The sequence below is a fragment of the Acanthochromis polyacanthus genome, chromosome 16 (assembly GCF_021347895.1).
Source record: "Acanthochromis polyacanthus isolate Apoly-LR-REF ecotype Palm Island chromosome 16, KAUST_Apoly_ChrSc, whole genome shotgun sequence".
NCBI lineage: Eukaryota > Metazoa > Chordata > Actinopteri > Pomacentridae > Acanthochromis > Acanthochromis polyacanthus.
The window spans coordinates 26,159,185-26,166,970 of record NC_067128.1 but is presented as its reverse complement, the minus strand read 5'-3'; the positions used below and the strand labels follow the sequence as shown (position 1 = coordinate 26,166,970).

Sequence of the window (7,786 nt, the reverse complement as noted above, 5' to 3'; positions counted from 1 at the left end):
TAATGACAGCCTGCATCTCGCTCCATGTAACATAGAGGTAAATAGTAAAATAAGACACAACTCACTGGTGAAAAAAAAGCTGTAAAAGACAAATCGAGAGTGGAGGGATGTTTATTTATTGATTTATTTTTGTAGTTATCTTCTCTTGCAGCGCACATGAGCACACCCTAACAGGCCTAATTCATTCAGCCGGCCGACAGTGCTGAGGGTAAATGCGTTCTGAAGGTTGCCGGAAACAATCGCATGTCCCTGTGAAATATGGGTCAGAGCTCGCGCAGAAAGCTGTGTAACATGATGAACAAACTCAGACTGTTACTCAGAAGCCCCCACAACAACAAAATGGCATCTATGCTATTGAAGAGTATATTAGGGAGTATATAGTTAAAAACTCTGGCATGATAATAAAACAGGTTCATTGGAGTGTAATCAAAAAAGACAATGTTGTTATTATAGTAATAGGGCGTTATTGCGAAACCAATCGACAGCAAGGTCACTATAACCTGACAAAATGTAATATTATAAAAATATTATGGAGAAAGGCCAACCATAAGAAATTAATTCAGTTCATACTAGTTTGATCGGAATCGCGCAAAAACCACAAAATATATTATCATTAAGCACAGTAAGTTAAAGACCTCACAATATGACATAGAAAAGCTCAGCAGTACCCCTCCTAATGAGCAAGCACTGACTATCAATCCACAGAAAAACTCCCATTTAAAATTGTATAAGAACTGAACACAAAACAATCAAATCCTCTTTTATACACTACCGTCAAAAGTTTGGACATACTGTCTCATTCAATGGTCTATATTTGATTATTTAGTATTTAATATTTAATACATATGGAATTATGTTGGAAACCAAAAGTGCCAATCTTCTGTATTGCTTGCTCTCTCTCTCCCTCCCTCTCTCTCTCTCTCTCTCTCTCTCTCTCTCTCTATATATATATATATATATATATATATATATATATTATGGCATGCCGTTTAGGAAATTATATATATAATGAAACTTGATATATATATAATGAAACTTGATATATATATAATGAAAGTCGATATATATATAACGAAACTTGATATATATATAATGAAACTTGATATATATATAATGAAAGTCGATATATATATAATGAAACTTGATATATATATATAATGAAAGTCGATATATATATAATGAAACTTGATATATATATAATGAAACTTGATATATATATATATATATATATATATATATATATATATATATATAATATATCGACTTTCATTATATATATATCAACTTTCATTATATATATATCAAGTTTCATTATATATATATCGACTTTCATTATATATATATCAACTTTCATTATATATATATCGACTTTCATTATATATATATCAACTTTCATTATATATATATATCAACTTTCATTATATATATATATCGACTTTCATTATATATATATATATATCAACTTTCATTATATATATATCAAATCTTTTTTCCTACCGAGCCCCGGAAGGGACATGTCCGTATGGCGAAGCGACAATGAAGGACACTCACCCGGACGAGAATTTTATTGAGTTTTATTTTGAAATCGGCCTGAAATACACAGACATTCAAGCAGTGCGATGCGCTAAGAGTCTGCCATGCAGACCAGCGATCCTGATAATGGTAAGTTTTATTTCTCCAACATCCTGCTGTTATCCTACTATGAATACGCTAGCTACAACAGTCCCACATCAGTATTATGAACGTTCCGCCAGCTAACGCGGTCCGGACACCGGATCACTGATTGGAGGTTGGCGTTGAACTATTGTTTGCCAGCCAGTTAGCCGCTGGTAAGCTAACAAGCTATGAAACAACTCCTTATAAAACCGGAGGAAAGCAGCAGCAATATTTCAGTCCAAGACCTGTATTCAGAACCTCCCACGCTGTTACACAATGACCCATTAATCATATTACTGAACTATATGGTTATCATTGAAATTTTCCTTGAAGAACCAGTGAACTCTTTGCGAACACATTTTAATTTATGTGTTGATTATGTTTCGTATCAGTAATACAAGTCTAAAAAACTGATTCAAATGATCAAGTTAACACAATGAAGTAAAGAGTACTGGTAATCTGCAGCTATTTTCATAATTTCAAGGTAAAATTCTGATGTGTGATTTTCTAGCTTTGCAGATGTGGAAATCCAATGCACTGATTTCTTATACACAGATGCTTTTGGTGTTTTTTGTTTTAAAATAAAACAAGGCATTTATCACTGTTGGAAATTATTACAGGTATTATTTGTAACACTTTCTAACATTGTATGGACAAAGCAATAAATCAGTTAATGGATAAAATCATTTGTATTACAGATGCTATCAACAGCATGTCTTGTTCATTTTATTAAGTTGTCGGCCTTGGATGATGAGGTCCAGTTACCAGGAGCACTAGTCTGCAGCTTACTGGTTCCGTCCTGCAGCTCCTCCACGCCGTCCTCCTCTCTACAGACCAAATCAAGTAAGATCTGTTTAGACTATGCAGACATCAACATGATCAGTATGTTATCTTTTGACCCATCCTAAAATCACAAAATAGAACATTTACTTTAAGTTAACTGTGTTTATGAAAATAGAAAATAATTACTGACAACTAGTACTTTTTGGTGCTTTTATGCAGGAAAAGGGAACCAGGAAGCTGCTTTGGATCCTCTGCAGTATCTGGAGAGGTCAGAGGAACGGTTCTTGGAACAGATCGGAAGACACCAAGACGTGACCTCTGCCATTCTCCAGAACATCCAGAAGATGAATGAAAACCTTGGTTGCACTGATGGGACGCATGGCGTCGGTGCTGGAGCAACTGTCCCAGAATTAAACTGCATTGTTGACTATTGGCTTTTCTAGAAAATAAATCTTTTTTAGTACTTCACCTGTTTTGTATTTTACTCATGCACTTTGGGTGAATAAACAGAAATTTGTGATGAGAGATGCAAATTTTGTCTATAATCTACAGAGACTTTATTCAGTGTTCAGTGCACACTTTTGTTACACACATTTTGACAGATAAGCAGTTGTGCTTTTCAAGCAGATTTTAGTCAGAAACATCAGTAGCATATGTGTTTTTTTTTTACTGTTACACCAATCTAGGTAGATAAACTGCACTACTGCAGCAGACATATTATTGAAATGTGCTTCTATTATGTGTCTACATACACTGCTCACAAGTAGTTATTCAACTTTTGGGTGAAATTGATGGAAAATATAAAAAGTGCATGCTTTAGTGATATATCATAAAAATAGGGTATTTAACTAGAAACATGCAATAGTGATTTCCTCATCTCAAAAAAATTTATTGAATCAAAAGCTAACAACAGTGGAGGGTATGTCACAATAAAAATGTCTCAGTTTGGACAGAACAACAGCCTTCAGCTGAAATCCAGTACAATTGTGTCCCACCAGTGGCGTGATCATGGATGTGTCCAGGCAGCAGCTGACCTCTGCCTCGTAATTAGCCTTAAGACCAGCTATAAAGATAAACATAGATATTATCATTATCATCAACATATGGTGCATGTGTTTAACCTTTAAGCTATGTAGGGATGCAAATGTAGTCGAAGCTAAGTAGCTAAGCTAATGCTAACACGTTCAGTGTTCAGAATCAAAACATCTCTAAAAATTACCTGTTTTCTCAAACGTAGTCGCCGTTCCCTGTGACAACCATGAAGACAGATAATCACAGAAGAGCTCATCTGAAGAGCAAATGTCCAATAAGGTTCCTGTTTTTGTTTGCCATGTCCTTCCAGGGCTCAGTAGGAAAAAGTCTGAATATATGGAATGAAACTTTGAATAGATGGAATGAAAATCTGAACATTCTATATTCCGACTTTCATTATATATATATCTCAACTTTCATTATATATATATCAAGTTTCATTATATATATATCAAGTTTCATTATATATATATCAAGTTTCATTATATATATATCGACTTTCATTATATATATATCAAGTTTCATTATATATATATCAAGTTTCATTATATATATATCGACTTTCATTATATATATATCAAGTTTCATTATATATATATATCAAGTTTCATTATATATATATCGACTTTCATTATATATATATCAAGTTTCATTATATATATATCAAGTTTCATTATATATATATATCAAGTTTCATTATATATATATCAAGTTTCATTATATATATATCAAGTTTCATTATATATATATCGACTTTCATTATATATATATCAAGTTTCATTATATATATATCAACTTTCATTATATATATATCAAGTTTCATTATATATATATCGACTTTCATTATATATATAATTTCCTAAACGGCATGCCATAATATATATATACATATACATATATACAGCGCCCTCCATAATTACTGGCACCCCTGGTTAAGGTGTGTTCTTTAGCTTCTAATAAATTCTTTTTTTCTCTCTAAATAATAGGACCACAATGAAAAAAGGAAGAGGAAAATCCAACCTTTAATTTAAGTGCATTTATTCAGCGGTGAAAAAAATCACACACAAATCATGTGTGCCACAATTATTAGAACTCTGATGTTAATACTTTGTACAAGAAAACAGCACCTCATCTTGTCCTATAATACACTTTTCTACAATTTTCAGTGTGAGAGTATGCTTCTGCAACAAAAACTGAATTTATTTAAAGGCTTTCAACACATCTTAACCAGGTTGCCAATAATTATGGAGAGCACACGCGCATACAAACACACACACATGCATGTTTGTTTTTCTATACCGGTGGGGACTTACCATTGACTCCCATTCATATCTAACTCCTAACCCTTACCCTAACCCTAACCTTAACCATCACCAAATCAATGCCTAACCCTAAACAAACGTTTTTGCACTTTTACATTTTTTATTAACAACAATATGGCCAAGAAAACGGTGTTGCCACCCGTGGGGACCTCATTTTAGGTCCCCACCGTAAGACAAGTCCCCACCTTTATAGCAAATAGTCAGGTCAAAGTCCCCACCGGTATAGCAGAAACAAGTACACACACACACACACACACACACACACACACACACACACACACACACACACACACACACGCACGCGCGCACACACACACACAGTCTGGTTCTTATATCCCCGTGGGGACTTACCTTTTTTTCTTTTTTTTCTTTTTTTCTTCCTTTTTTCTTTTTTCTCTCTTTCTTTTTTTTTCTTATTCTTAAGAACATTCACATAAAAATCAACCAAAATCCAGCGAATTTCACTGGATTTTGGTTGATTTTTATGTGAATGTTCAGAAAATATTAGAAGTTTTACTGACATATTTTTTTTTTTTTGGGGGGGGGACTTACCATTGACTCCCATTCATATCTAACCCCTAACCCTAACCCTAACAATAAACCTTAACCAACACCAAAACAATGCCTAACTCTAAAGACACTTTTTTGTACTTTTGCTTTTTTCAGTAACAAGAACATGGCCAAGAAAACACTGTTTCCCCCCGTGGGGACCTCATTTTTGGTCCCCACCGTGATGCGAGTCCACACCGAGATAGCGTGGAGTCAGGTCAAAGTCCCCACCAAGTCCCCACCGGTATAGATAAACACGTACACACACACACTGTGTATTCCTATCCTTGTGGGGACCTACAATTGACTCCCATTCATATCTAACCCCTAACCCTAACCTTAACCCAGACCAAAACAATGCCGAACCCTAAAGAAATGATTTTGCATTTTTACTTTTTTCAGTAACAACAACATGGCCAAGAAAACACGGTTTCCCCTCATGGGGACCCAAATGAGGTCCCCAAAAATGACATTTCTTTTGGTTTTCCTATGGGTGTGAGGACATTAGGTCCCCACAACCTCTATAATTACCTGCCCACACACACACACACACACACACACACACACACACACACACACACACACACACACACACACACACACACACACACATCTATTCTCATATTCTTGTATTAAATACGTTTGTCGGGGAAAAAAAATCCGCACCAGAGTTGAGGGGGTTAAGGGCAGCAATTCACGTATTTATTTGGTCGACGTCCTTCCTCTGGCCACTAATTCTCTTTTCAAACACTCACACACACACAAAACACAAACACACTCTCGCTGTGGTGATTTCAGTTGCACATCTCATGGGGTTTTTATACATATATATATATATATATATATACATATACATATATACATATTAAAATAAAATAAAATAATAATGAAGTGACTAATGTAATGTACTATTGTAACAACTCTACAATCTAATATTATTGAGCATTTTGGTGCTTTTGCTCAATAGGCTATATATTTTAATTCTAACTTACACATGTCGCAAAATAACCAGCATATAATGTCCCATAGGCCCATAAAATTGCAGGAAAATATACGAATAGTGCTATATTTCATTCATTCCAGGTATGGGGAAAAGTTTTATAGATACACTACAAACTTTACTGGAATGTAATCTTACTGTGAACTTACTATTAAGTTGCATAGATATTTATTATATTATATTATATTATATTATATTATATTATATTATATTATATTATATTATATTGTAGAGAATATTGCAACAATAATAAGTTAAGAATATGTTACTCTCATAACCGAGTGCCATTCACCAGAAAATAAGGTTATTTTAAAATAATGTTAAATAGCTTTTCCATATTAGATAATCGTCAGGTTCTCGGTCATTACAACTTTTTTCTTTGTTGTTTGTTTGATTGTGTGTCTGTTGTCACAGCACGCATCCAGTTCATGACTGAGATCTGGGAAAATGATGACATCATTACATCACCACAAGTCCAGTGGAACAAATTTCCGTGGTAGTTTTCTGATGGACAAAAAACAGCTGTTCACGAGAGCATTAACACTACTTTATGTCTACCTAGTGAAAGTGAGCACAACAGAAAGGTTACTTTTGACTCCTCATTAAACATGGAAAGTGTGGTTGTAAGCCATGGTGGATGTTTACAAGGGAAAGCTGTGGTCATAGCCTTAGTGTTTAAATCAAATTTTTAGAAGTAACCAATTGATTATTTTTTCAAGCTGCATAATCTTACAGCTTACTGACACCTGAATAGAAAAGTTGTTTATGTTATGTCTGACATGTCAAAATGTCAAGTGCAAGCAGTGGTATTGCGATTTTAACCACTTTTCAAATTATTGAATGATTAATAAGTGTCTGAGATCTCCCTAGTCTGCTATACTGAACTAATTATTCAGGAAATGTTTTGTGCCCACATTGATTGAGGACAATATAACATTTTGAGCATCTTTTAGAATGATGACCAAAAAACAGATTTTATTCTTAAGTATCAGCCACACCTTGCCAAAGATAATCTTCATTTCAAATTGCAGTGTACAGTTTTGTTTTTGTTTTTTTACAGCCAGCAGCCTACAATTACTAACACAAACAATTACTAAGATAAAGGAATTACATTAAAGGAACAACAAAGCTGCACTGAAATGTTTTTGACTAACAGACCTCTTTATGGTGAGTCCACTCTTTTTTAAATACAGGTAGTGCAACATATCCATGTAAAAAGTTGTCCTCATTGGAGGAGGGAAGAACAGAGAGTTGTCTTTCTCAAAACACTCATCTTATCAATTATGTCTTCATCCTGTCAAACAGTCATAGCCACTGTCCTAGATATTTAGGACTGATGCACATGCATCCATTATCTGCATGCTGTGTGTGCACCAAACCAACCTAGCCTCCTTTCCTCAAGCCAATTTCTTTCTTTCTTTCTTTCTTTCTTTCTTTCTTTCTT

At 34.2% G+C, this 7,786-nt stretch overlaps 2 long non-coding RNA genes across 3 annotated transcripts; one reads left to right on the top strand and one right to left on the bottom strand.

Moving 5' to 3' along the window:
• Positions 1–1,520: 1,520 nt before the first annotated feature.
• On the top strand, positions 1,521–2,907 carry LOC127530372 (uncharacterized). Of its 2 annotated transcripts, none has more exons than XR_007936985.1 (3): positions 1,521–1,662; positions 2,355–2,499; positions 2,659–2,907. It is a non-coding gene; the product is annotated as an uncharacterized LOC127530372 (long non-coding RNA). The 2 variants fall into 2 exon arrangements; XR_007936986.1 differs by having other exon boundaries at positions 1,532–1,662; positions 2,391–2,499.
• A 148-nt stretch (positions 2,908–3,055) lies between these two features.
• On the bottom strand, positions 3,056–4,111 carry LOC127530373 (uncharacterized). The gene is made up of 2 exons (XR_007936987.1): positions 3,659–4,111; positions 3,056–3,502 (listed from the first exon to the last, which is right to left on the bottom strand). It is a non-coding gene; the product is annotated as an uncharacterized LOC127530373 (long non-coding RNA).
• Positions 4,112–7,786: the final 3,675 nt, after the last annotated feature.